Here is a 13918-nt window from a genome sequence, read left to right on the forward strand (position 1 = left end):
AAGTCATAACTGCCTTCCTCCTGTGTTGTTGTCTAAATGTCATGTTGTCTCATTTTTTCAGAGAAGTTAAATAACCTGGTGACACATGGTGACGTAGTGACACCTTCAGTTCTTCAAAAATAATTAATTATTGAATAACCTGAAACCATGAACGTAAACATTATTTTTGGATCATTTACGCTCATTACGATGAAGTTTTGACACGAAGTGAAGAATTGCACTTCGTCAAAAAAGTGAAGGTTCCCGACGGTTTCAAACCGCCATACTTTACATTTTGTACAAAAATATTGTGAGTAAATGAACTCATTATTTTTTGCATCATGACAAAACATATACGAAGAAATCATGACAAAACATTTACGCTCATTACGATGAAGAAATCATGAAAATTCATGAGGTGAGAAAAGAGGTGAGATCTCACCTCTTCACCTAAACATTATTTTTGGGTCATTTACGTTCATTACGAAGAAATCATGACAAAACCTATACGAAGAAATCATGACAAACATTTACGATGAAGAAGTCATGACAAAAGCATATACGATGAAGTTTCGACAAATCATTTACGTTCATGTTTGACAAAGCATATACGATGAAATCATGACAAAACATTTACGATGAAGTCATGACAAAACATATACGAAGAAGTTTCGACAAAACATGTACGATGAAATCATGACAAAACATATACGATGAAGTTTGACAAAACATATACGAAGAAGTTCATGACAAAACATAAACGAAGAAGTCATGACAAAACATAAACGAAGAAATCATGACAAAACATAAACGAAAAATCATGACAAAACATTTACGATGAAGTCATGACAAAACATAATACGAAGAAGTTTCGACAAAACATTGTACGATGAAATCATGACAAAACATATACGATGAAGTTTGACAAAACATATACGAAGAAGTCATGACAAAACATAAACGAAGAAGTCATGACAAACAAACGAAGAAATCATGACAAAAACATTTACGATGAAGTCATGACAAAAGCATAAACGAAGAAATCATGACAAATCATTTACGTTCATTACGATGAAGAAATCATGACAAAACATGTACGTTCATGTTTGACAAAACATTTACGATGAAGAAATCATGACAAAACATAAACGAAGAAATCATGACAAATCATTTACGTTCATTACGATGAAGAAATCATGACAAAACATGTACGTTCATGTTTGACAAAACATTTACGATGAAGAAATCATGACAAAACATAAACGAAGAAATCATGACAAATCATTTACGTTCATTACGATGAAGAAGTCATGACAAAACATGTACGTTCATGTTTGACAAAACATTTACGATGAAGAAATCATGACAAAACATAAACGAAGAAATCATGACAAATCATTTACGTTCATTACGATGAAGAAGTCATGACAAAACATGTACGTTCATGTTTGACAAAACATTTACGATGAAGAAGTCATGACAAAACATGTACGTTCATGTTTGACAAACATTTACGATGAAGTTTCGACAAAACATTTACACTCATTACGATGAAGAAGTCATGACAAATCATTTACGTTCATTACGATGAAGAAGTCTTGACAAAACATTTACGCTCATGTTTGACAAAACATTACACTCATTACGATGAAGAAGTCTTGACAAAGCATATACGTTCATTACGATGAAGAAGTCATGACAAAACATATACGCTCATGTTTGACAAAACATATACGTCATGTTTGACAAAACATATACGCTCATTACGATGAAGAAATCATGACAAAACATTTACGATGAAGTAGTGACAAAACATATACGATGAAGAAGTCTTGACAAAAACATTTACGCTCATGTTTGACAAAGCATATACGTTCATTACGATGAAGAAGTCATGACAAAGCATATACGATGAAATCATGACAAAACATAAACGAAGAAATCATGACAAAAACATTTCCGATGAAGAAATCATGAAAATTCATGAGGTGAGAAAAGAGGTGAGAAAAGAGGTGAGAAAAGAGGTGAGATCTCACCTCTTCACCTAAACATTAATTTTTGGGTCATTTACGCTCATTACGAAGAAATCATGACAAAACATGTACGAAGAAATCATGACAAAATATAAACGTTCATTCCGATGAAGAAATCATGAAAATTCAATGAGGTGAGAAAAGAGGTGAGATCTCACCTCTTACCTAAAATATTATTTTTGTCTGATTTACGCTCATTACGATGAAGAAATCATGACAAAACATTTACGAAGAAGAAATCATGACAAAGCATTATACGCTCATTACGATGAAGAAATCATGACAAAACATTTACGATGAAGAAGTCTTGACAAAGCATATACGTTCATGTTTGACACATTCATTTACACTCATTACGATGAAGAAATCATGACAAAACATATACAATGAAGAAATCATGAGATTAGAATGAGATTAGAAATGAGGTTAGATCTAACCATCTACCCTAAACATTATTTTTAGTCGTTTACGTTCATTACGATGAAGAAGTTCGACACATTCATTTACGCTCATTACGATAAAATCATCATGACAAAACATATACGTTCATTACGATGAAGAAATCATGAAAATTCAATGAGGTGAGAAAAGAGGTGAGATCTAACCATCTACCCTAAACATTATTTTTGGATATTTACACTCATTCCGATGAAGAAGTTTCGACAAACATTAACGATAAAATCATCATGACAAAACATTAACGTTCATTACGATGAAGTGTTTGATGAAGTCATAACTGCCTTCCTCCTGTGTTGTTGTCTAAATGTCATGTTGTCTCATTTTTTCAGAGAAGTTAAATGACCTGGTAGCACATGGTAACATGGTAGCACCTTCAGTTCTTAAAAATAATTAATTATTGAATGACCTAAAACCATTAATGAAAACATTATTTTTGGATCATTTACACTCATTACGATGAAGAAGTTTCGACAAACATTAACGTTCATTACGATGAAGAAGTTTTGACAAAACATATACGTTCATTACGATGAAGAAATCATGAAAATTCAATGAGGTGAGAAAAGAGGTGAGATCTCACCTCTTCACCTAAACATTATTTTTGGTCATTTACGCTCATTTACGATGAAGAAATCATGACAAAACATTTACGAAGAAGTTTTGACAAAACATATACGAAGAAGTTTTGACAAAACATATACGTTCATTACGATGAAGAAATCATGACAAAACATTTACGAAGAAGTTTTGACAAAACATATACGTTCATTTACGATGAAGTTTATTTCCTGCTGTGTTGTCAAAATGTCATGTTGTCACACTTTTTCAGAGAAGTTAAATGACCGAGTGACACATGGTGACGTAGTGACACCTTCAGTTCTTCAAAAATAAGTCATAACTGCCTTCTCCTGTGTTGTTGTCTAAATGTCATGTTGTCTCATTTTTTCAGAGAAGTTAAATGACCGAGTGACACATGGTGACGTAGTGACACCTCAGTTCTTCAAAAATAAGTCATAACTGCCTTCCTCCTGTGTTGTTGTCTAAATGTCATGTTGTCTCATTTTTTCAGAGAAGTTAAATGACCGAGTGACACATGGTGACGTAGTGACACCTTCAGTTCTTCAAAAATAAGTCATAACTGCCTCCTCCTGTGTTGTTGTCAAAATGTCATGAGTTAAATTACTGGTGACCGAGTGGCACCTTCAGTTCTTCAAAAATAAGTCATAACTGCCTTCCTCCTGTGTTGTTGTCTAAATGTTATGTTGTCTCATTTTTTCAGAGAAGTTAAATAACCTGGTGACACATGGTGACGTAGTGACACCTTTCAGTTCTTCAAAAATAATTAATTATTGAATAACCTGAAACCATGAACGTAAACATTATTTTTGGATCATTTACGCTCATTACGATGAAGTTTTTGACACGAAGTGAAGAATTGCACTTCGTCAAAAAAGTGAAGGTTCCGACGGTTTCAAACCGCCATACTTTACATTTTGTACAAAAATATTGTGAGTAATGAACTCATTATTTTTTGCATCATGACAAAACATATACGAAGAAATCATGACAAAACATTTACGCTCATTACGATGAAGAAATCATGAAAATTCATGAGGTGAGAAAAGAGGTGAGATCTCACCTCTTCACCTAAACATTATTTTTGGGTCATTTACGTTCATTACGAAGAAATCATGACAAAACCTATACGAAGAAATCATGACAAAACATTTACGATGAAGAAGTCATGACAAAGCATATACGATGAAGTTTCGACAAATCATTTACGTTCATGTTTGACAAAGCATATACGATGAAATCATGACAAAACATTTACGATGAAATCATGACAAAACATAAACGAAGAAATCATGACAAAACATTTACGATGAAGTCATGACAAAAACATATACGAAGAAGTTTCGACAAAACATGTACGATGAAATCATGACAAAACATATACGATGAAGTTTTGACAAAACATATACGAAGAAGTCATGACAAAACATAAACGAAGAAGTCATGACAAAACATAAACGAAGAAATCATGACAAAACATAAACGAAGAAATCATGACAAAACATTTACGATGAAGAAGTCATGACAAAGCATAAACGAAGAAATCATGACAAATCATTTACGTTCATTACGATGAAGAAGTCATGACAAAACATGTACGTTCATGTTTGACAAAACATTTACGATGAAGAAATCATGACAAAACATAAACGAAGAAATCATGACAAATCATTTACGTTCATTACGATGAAGAAATCATGACAAAACATGTACGTTCATGTTTGACAAAACATTTACGATGAAGAAATCATGACAAAACATAAACGAAGAAATCATGACAAATCATTTACGTTCATTACGATGAAGAAATCATGACAAAACATGTACGTTCATGTTTGACAAAACATTTACGATGAAGAAATCATGACAAAACATAAACGAAGAAATCATGACAAATCATTTACGTTCATTACGATGAAGAAGTCATGACAAAACATGTACGTTCATGTTTGACAAAACATTTACGATGAAGAAATCATGACAAAACATAAACGAAGAAATCATGACAAATCATTTACGTTCATTACGATGAAGAAGTCATGACAAAACATCTACGTTCATGTTTGACAAAACATTTACGATGAAGTTTCGACAAAACATTTACACTCATTACGATGAAGAAGTCATGACAAATCATTTACGTTCATTACGATGAAGAAGTCTTGAAAAACATTTACGCTCATGTTTGACAAAACATTTACACTCATTACGATGAAGAAGTCTTGACAAAGCATATACGTTCATTACGATGAAGAAGTCATGACAAAACATATACGCTCATGTTTGACAAAACATATACGCTCATGTTTGACAAAACATATACGCTCATTACGATGAAGAAATCATGACAAAACATTTACGATGAAGTAGTGACAAAACATATACGATGAAGAAGTCTTGACAAAACATTTACGCTCATGTTTGACAAAGCATATACGTTCATTACGATGAAGAAGTCATGACAAAGCATATACGATGAAATCATGACAAAACATAAACGAAGAAATCATGACAAAAACATTTCCGATGAAGAAATCATGAAAATTCATGAGGTGAGAAAAGAGGTGAGAAAAGAGGTGAGATCTCACCTCTTCACCTAAACATTATTTTTGGGTCATTTACGCTCATTACGAAAGAAAATCATGACAAATATAAACGTTCATTCCGATGAAGAAATCATGAAAATTCAATGAGGTGAGAAAGAAGGTGAGATCTCACCTCTTCACCTAAAATATATTTGTCTGATTTACGCTCATTACGATGAAGAAATCATGACAAAACATTTACGAAGAAGAAATCATGACAAAGCATATACGCTCATTACGATGAAGAAATCATGACAAAAACATTTACGATGAAGAAGTCTTGACAAAGCATATACTTCATGTTTGACACATTCATTTACACTCATTACGATGAAGAAATCATGACAAAACATATACAATGAAGAAATCATGAGATTAGAAATGAGATTAGAAATGAGGTTAGATCTAACCATCTACCCTAAACATTATTTTTAGTCGTTTACGTTCATTACGATGAAGAAGTTTCGACACATTCATTTACGCTCATTACGATAAAATCATCATGACAAAACATATACGTTCATTACGATGAAGAAATCATGAAAATTCAATGAGGAGAAAAGAGGTGAGATTCTAACCATCTACCCTAAACATTATTTTTGGATTCATTTACACTCATTCCGATGAAGAAGTTTCGACAAAACATTAACGATAAAATCATCATGACAAAACATTAACGTTCATGTTTGACAAAACATATACGCTCATTACGATGAAGAAATCATGACAAAACATTTACGAAGAAGAAATCATGACAAAGCATATACGCTCATTACGATGAAGAAATCATGACAAAACATTTACGATGAAGAAGTCTTGACAAAACATTTACGTTCATGTTTGACAAAGCATATACGCTCATTACGATGAAGAAGTCTTGACAAAACATTTACGATGAAGAAGTCTTGACAAAGCATATACGTTCATGTTTGACACATTCATTTACACTCATTACGATGAAGAAATCATGACAAAAACATATACAATGAAGAAATCATGAGATTAGAAATGAGATTAGAAATGAGGTTAGATCTAACCATCTACCCTAAACATTATTTTTAGTCGTTTACGTTCATTACGATGAAGAAGTTTCGACACATTCATTTACGCTCATTACGATAAAATCATCATGACAAAACATATACGTTCATTACGATGAAGAAATCATGAAAATTCAATGAGGTGAGAAAAGAGGTGAGATCTAACCATCTACCCTAAACATTATTTTGGATCATTTACACTCATTCCGATGAAGAAGTTTCGACAAAACATTAACGATAAAATCATCATGACAAAACATTAACGTTCATTACGATGAAGTGTTCTGATGAAGTCATAACTGCCTTCCTCCTGTGTTGTTGTCTAAATGTCATGTTGTCTCATTTTTCAGAGAAGTTAAATGACCTGGTAGCACATGGTAACATGGTAGCACCTTCAGTTCTTCAAAAAATAATTAATTATTGAATGACCTAAAAACCATTAATGAAAACATTATTTTTGGATCATTTACACTCATTACGATGAAGAAGTTTCGACAAAACATTAACGTTCATTACGATGAAGAAGTTTTGACAAAACATATACGTTCATTACGATGAAGAAATCATGAAAATTCAATGAGGTGAGAAAAGAGGTGAGATCTCACCTCTTCACCTAAACATTATTTTTGGGTCATTTACGCTCATTACGATGAAGAAATCATGACAAAACATTTACGAAGAAGTTTTGACAAAACATATACGAAGAAGTTTTGACAAAACATATACGTTCATTACGATGAAGAAATCATGACAAAACATTTACGAAGAAGTTTTGACAAAACATATACGTTCATTACGATGAAGTTTATTTCCTGCTGTGTTGTCAAAATGTCATGTTGTCACACTTTTTCAGAGAAGTTAAATGACCGAGTGACACATGGTGACGTAGTGACACTTCAGTTCTTCAAAAAATAAGTCATAACTGCCTTCCTCCTGTGTTGTTGTCTAAATGTCATGTTGTCTCATTTTTCAGAGAAGTTAAATGACCGAGTGACACATGGTGACGTAGTGACACCTTCAGTTCTTCAAAAATAAGTCATAACTGCCTTCCTCCTGTGTTGTTGTCTAAATGTCATGTGTCTCATTTTTTCAGAGAAGTTAAATGACCGAGTGACACATGGTGACGTAGTGACACCTTCAGTTCTTCAAAAAAAGTCATAACTGCCTTCCTCCTGTGTTGTTGTCAAAATGTCATGAGTTAAATTACCTGGTGACCGAGTGGCACCTTCAGTTCTTCAAAATAAGTCATAACTGCCTTCCTCCTGTGTTGTTGTCTAAATGTCATGTTGTCTCATTTTTTCAGAGAAGTTAAATAACCTGGTGACACATGGTGACGTAGTGACACCTTCAGTTCTTCAAAAATAATTAATTATTGAATAACCTGAAACCATGAACGTAAACATTATTTTTGGATCATTTACGCTCATTACGATGAAGTTTTGACACGAAGTGAAGAATTGCACTTCGTCAAAAAAGTGAAGGTTCCCGACGGTTTCAAACCGCCATACTTTACATTTTGTACAAAAATATTGTGAGTAAATGAACTCATTATTTTTTGCATCATGACAAAACATATACGAAGAAATCATGACAAAACATTTACGCTCATTACGATGAAGAAGTCATGAAAATTCATGAGGTGAGAAAAGAGGTGAGATCTCACCTCTTCACCTAAACATTATTTTTGGGTCATTTACGTTCATTACGAAGAAATCATGACAAAACCTATACGAAGAAATCATGACAAAACATTTACGATGAAGAAGTCATGACAAAGCATATACGATGAAGTTTCGACAAATCATTTACGTTCATGTTTGACAAAACATAAACGAAGAAATCATGACAAAACATTTACGATGAAGTCATGACAAAACATATACGAAGAAGTTTCGACAAAACATGTACGATGAAATCATGACAAAACATATACGATGAAGTTTTGACAAAACATATACGAAGAAGTCATGACAAAACATAAACGAAGAAATCATGACAAAACATAAACGAAGAAATCATGACAAAACATTTACGATGAAGTCATGACAAAACATATACGAAGAAGTTTCGACAAAACATGTACGATGAAATCATGACAAAACATATACGATGAAGTTTTGACAAAACATATACGAAGAAGTCATGACAAAACATAAACGAAGAAGTCATGACAAAACATAAACGAAGAAATCATGACAAAACATTTACGATGAAGAAGTCATGACAAAGCATAAACGAAGAAATCATGACAAATCATTTACGTTCATTACGATGAAGAAATCATGACAAAACATGTACGTTCATGTTTGACAAAACATTTACGATGAAGAAATCATGACAAAACATAAACGAAGAAATCATGACAAATCATTTACGTTCATTACGATGAAGAAATCATGACAAAACATGTACGTTCATGTTTGACAAAACATTTACGATGAAGAAATCATGACAAAACATAAACGAAGAAATCATGACAAATTTTACGTTCATTACGATGAAGAAGTCATGACAAAAATGTACGTTCATGTTTGACAAAACATTTACGATGAAGAAATCATGACAAAACATAAACGAAGAAATCATGACAAATCATTTACGTTCATTACGATGAAGAAGTCATGACAAAACATGTACGTTCATGTTTGACAAAACATTTACGATGAAGAAGTCATGACAAAACATGTACGTTCATGTTTGACAAAACATTTACGATGAAGAAATCATGACAAAACATAAACGAAGAAATCATGACAAATCATTTACGTTCATTACGATGAAGAAGTCATGACAAAACATCTACGTTCATGTTTGACAAAACATTTACGATGAAGTTTCGACAAAACATTTACACTCATTACGATGAAGAAGTCATGACAAATCATTTACGTTCATTACGATGAAGAAGTCTTGACAAAACATTTACGCTCATGTTTGACAAAACATTTACACTCATTACGATGAAGAAGTCTTGACAAAGCATATACGTTCATTACGATGAAGAAGTCATGACAAAACATATACGCTCATGTTTGACAAAACATATACGCTCATGTTTGACAAAACATATACGCTCATTACGATGAAGAAATCATGACAAAACATTTACGATGAAGTAGTGACAAAACATATACGATGAAGAAGTCTTGACAAAACATTTACGCTCATGTTTGACAAAGCATATACGTTCATTACGATGAAGAAGTCATGACAAAGCATATACGATGAAATCATGACAAACATAAACGAAGAAATCATGACAAAACATTTCCGATGAAGAAATCATGAAAATTCATGAGGTGAGAAAAGAGGTGAGATCTCACCTCTTCACCTAAACATTATTTTTGGGTCATTTACGCTCATTACGAAGAAATCATGACAAAACATGTACGAAGAAATCATGACAAAATATAAACGTTCATTCCGATGAAGAAATCATGAAAATTCAATGAGGTGAGAAAAGAGGTGAGATCTCACCTCTTCACCTAAAATATATTTTTGTCTGATTTACGCTCATTACGATGAAGAAATCATGACAAAACATTTACGAAGAAGAAATCATGACAAAGCATATACGCTCATTACGATGAAGAAATCATGACAAAACATTTACGATGAAGAAGTCTTGACAAAACATTTACGCTCATGTTTGACAAAGCATATACGTTCATTACGATGAAGAAGTCATGACAAAGCATATACGATGAAATCATGACAAAACATAAACGAAGAAATCATGACAAAACATTTCCGATGAAGAAATCATGAAAATTCATGAGGTAGAAAAAGGTGAGAAAAGAGTGAGAAAAGAGGTGAGATCTCACCTCTTCACCTAAACATTATTTTTGGGTCATTTACGCTCATTACGAAGAAATCATGACAAACATGTACGAAGAAATCATGACAAAATATAAACGTTCATTCCGATGAAGAAATCATGAAAATTCAATGAGGTGAGAAAAGAGGTGAGATCTCACCTCTTCACCTAAAATATATTTTTGTCTGATTTACGCTCATTACGATGAAGAAATCATGACAAAACATTTACGAAGAAGAAATCATGACAAAGCATATACGCTCATTACGATGAAGAAATCATGACAAAACATTTACGATGAAGAAGTCTTGACAAAGCATATACGTTCATGTTTGACACATTCATTTACACTCATTACGATGAAGAAATCATGACAAAACATATACAATGAAGAAATCATGAGATTAGAAATGAGATTAGAAATGAGGTTAGATCTAACCATCTACCCTAAACATTATTTTTAGTCGTTTACGTTCATTACGATGAAGAAGTTTCGACACATTCATTTACGCTCATTACGATAAAATCATCATGACAAAACATATACGTTCATTACGATGAAGAAATCATGAAAATTCAATGAGGTGAGAAAAGAGGTGAGATCTAACCATCTACCCTAAACATTATTTTTGGATCATTTACACTCATTCCGATGAAGAAGTTTCGACAAAACATTAACGATAAAATCATCATGACAAAACATTAACGTTCATTACGATGAAGTGTTCTGATGAAGTCATAACTGCCTTCCTCCTGTGTTGTTGTCTAAATGTCATGTTGTCTCATTTTTTCAGAGAAGTTAAATGACCTGGTAGCACATGGTAACATGGTAGCACCTTCAGTTCTTCAAAAATAATTAATTATTGAATGACCTAAAAACCATTAATGAAAACATTATTTTTGGATCATTTACACTCATTACGATGAAGAAGTTTCGACAAAACATTAACGTTCATTACGATGAAGAAGTTTTGACAAAACATATACGTTCATTACGATGAAGAAATCATGAAAATTCAATGAGGTGAGAAAAGAGGTGAGATCTCACCTCTTCACCTAAACATTATTTTTGGGTCATTTACGCTCATTACGATGAAGAAATCATGACAAAACATTTACGAAGAAGTTTTGACAAAACATATACGAAGAAGTTTTGACAAAACATATACGTTCATTACGATGAAGAAGTCATGACAAAACATGTACGTTCATGTTTGACAAAACATTTACGATGAAGAAATCATGACAAAACATAAACGAAGAAATCATGACAAATCATTTACGTTCATTACGATGAAGAAGTCATGACAAAACATGTACGTTCATGTTTGACAAAACATTTACGATGAAGAAATCATGACAAAACATAAACGAAGAAATCATGACAAATCATTTACGTTCATTACGATGAAGAAGTCATGACAAAACATATACGCTCATGTTTGACAAAACATATACGAAAAATCATGACAAAACATTTACGCTCATTCATGAAAGAAGTCATGAAAATTCATGAGGTAGAAAAGAGTGAGATCTCACCTCTCACCTAAACATTATTTTTGGGTCATTTACGTTCTTACGAAGAAATCATGACAAAACCTATACGAAGAAATCATGACAAAACATTTACGATGAAAGTCATGACAAAGCATATACGATGAAGTTTCGACAAATCATTTACGTTCATGTTTGACAAAGCATATACGATGAAATCATGACAAAACATTTACGAATGAAATCATGACAAAACATTTACGAAGAAATCATGACAAAACATTTACGATGAAGTCATGACAAAACATATACGAAGAAGTTTCGACAAAACATGTACGATGAAATCATGACAAAACATATACGATGAAGTTTTGACAAAACATATACGAAGAAGTCATGACAAAACATAAACGAAGAAGTCATGACAAAACATAAACGAAGAAATCATGACAAAACATAAACGAAGAAATCATGACAAACATTTACGATGAGAAGTCATGACAAAGCATAAACGAAGAAATCATGACAAATCATTTACGTTCATTACGATGAAAAATCATGAAAAACATGTACGTTCATGTTTGACAAAACATTTACGATGAAGAAATCATGAAAACATAAACGAAGAAATCATGACAAATCATTTACGTTCATTACGATGAAGAAGTCATGACAAAACATCTACGTTCATGTTTGACAAAACATTTACGATGAAGTTTCGAAAACATTTACACTCATTACGATGAAGAAGTCATGACAAATCATTTACGTTCATTACGATGAAGAAGTCTTGAAAAACATTTACGCTCATGTTTGACAAAACATTTACACTCATTACGATGAAGAAGTCTTGACAAAGCATATACGTTCATTACGATGAAAAGTCATGACAAAACATATACGCTCATGTTTGACAAAACATATACGCTTCATGTTTGACAAAACATATACGCTCATACGATGAAGAAATCATGACAAAACATTTACGATGAATAGTGACAAAACATATACGATGAAGAAGTCTTGACAAAACATTTACGCTCATGTTGACAAAGCATATACGTTCATTACGATGAAGAAGTCATGACAAAGCATATACGATGAAATCATGACAAAACATAAACGAAGAAATCATGACAAAACATTTCCGATGAAGAAATCATGGAAATTCATGAGGTGAGAAAAGAGGTGAGAAAAGAGGTGAGATCTCACCTCTTCACCTAAACATTATTTTTGGTCATTTACGCTCATTACGAAGAAATCATGACAAAACATGTACGAAGAATCATGACAAAATATAAACGTTCATTCCGATGAAGAAATCATGAAAATTCAATGAGTGAGAAAAAGAGGTGAGATCTCACCTCTTCACCTAAAATATATTTTTGTCTGATTTACGCTCATTACGATGAAGAAATCATGACAAAACATTTACGAAGAAAAATCATGACAAAGCATATACGCTCATTACGATGAAGAAATCATGACAAAACATTTACGATGAAGAAGTCTTGACAAGCATATACGTTCATGTTTGACACATCATTTACACTCATTACGATGAAGAAATCATGACAAAACATATACAATGAAGAAATCATGAGATTAGAAATGAGATTAGAAATGAGGTTAGATCTAACCATCTACCCTAAACATTATTTTTAGTCGTTTACGTTCATTACGATGAAGAAGTTTCGACACATTCATTTACGCTCATTACGATAAAATCATCATGACAAAACATATACGTTCATTACGATGAAGAAATCATGAAAATTCAATGAGGTGAGAAAAGAGGTGAGATCTAACCATCTACCCTAAACATTATTTTTGGATCATTTACACTCATTCCGATGAAGAAGTTCGACAAAACATTAACGATAAAATCATCATGACAAAACATTAACGTTCATGTTTGACAAAACATATACGCTC

This window comes from Trichomonas vaginalis, chromosome III (assembly GCF_026262505.1).
Source record: "Trichomonas vaginalis G3 chromosome III, whole genome shotgun sequence".
Taxonomy (NCBI): Eukaryota; Parabasalia; order Trichomonadida; family Trichomonadidae; genus Trichomonas; species Trichomonas vaginalis.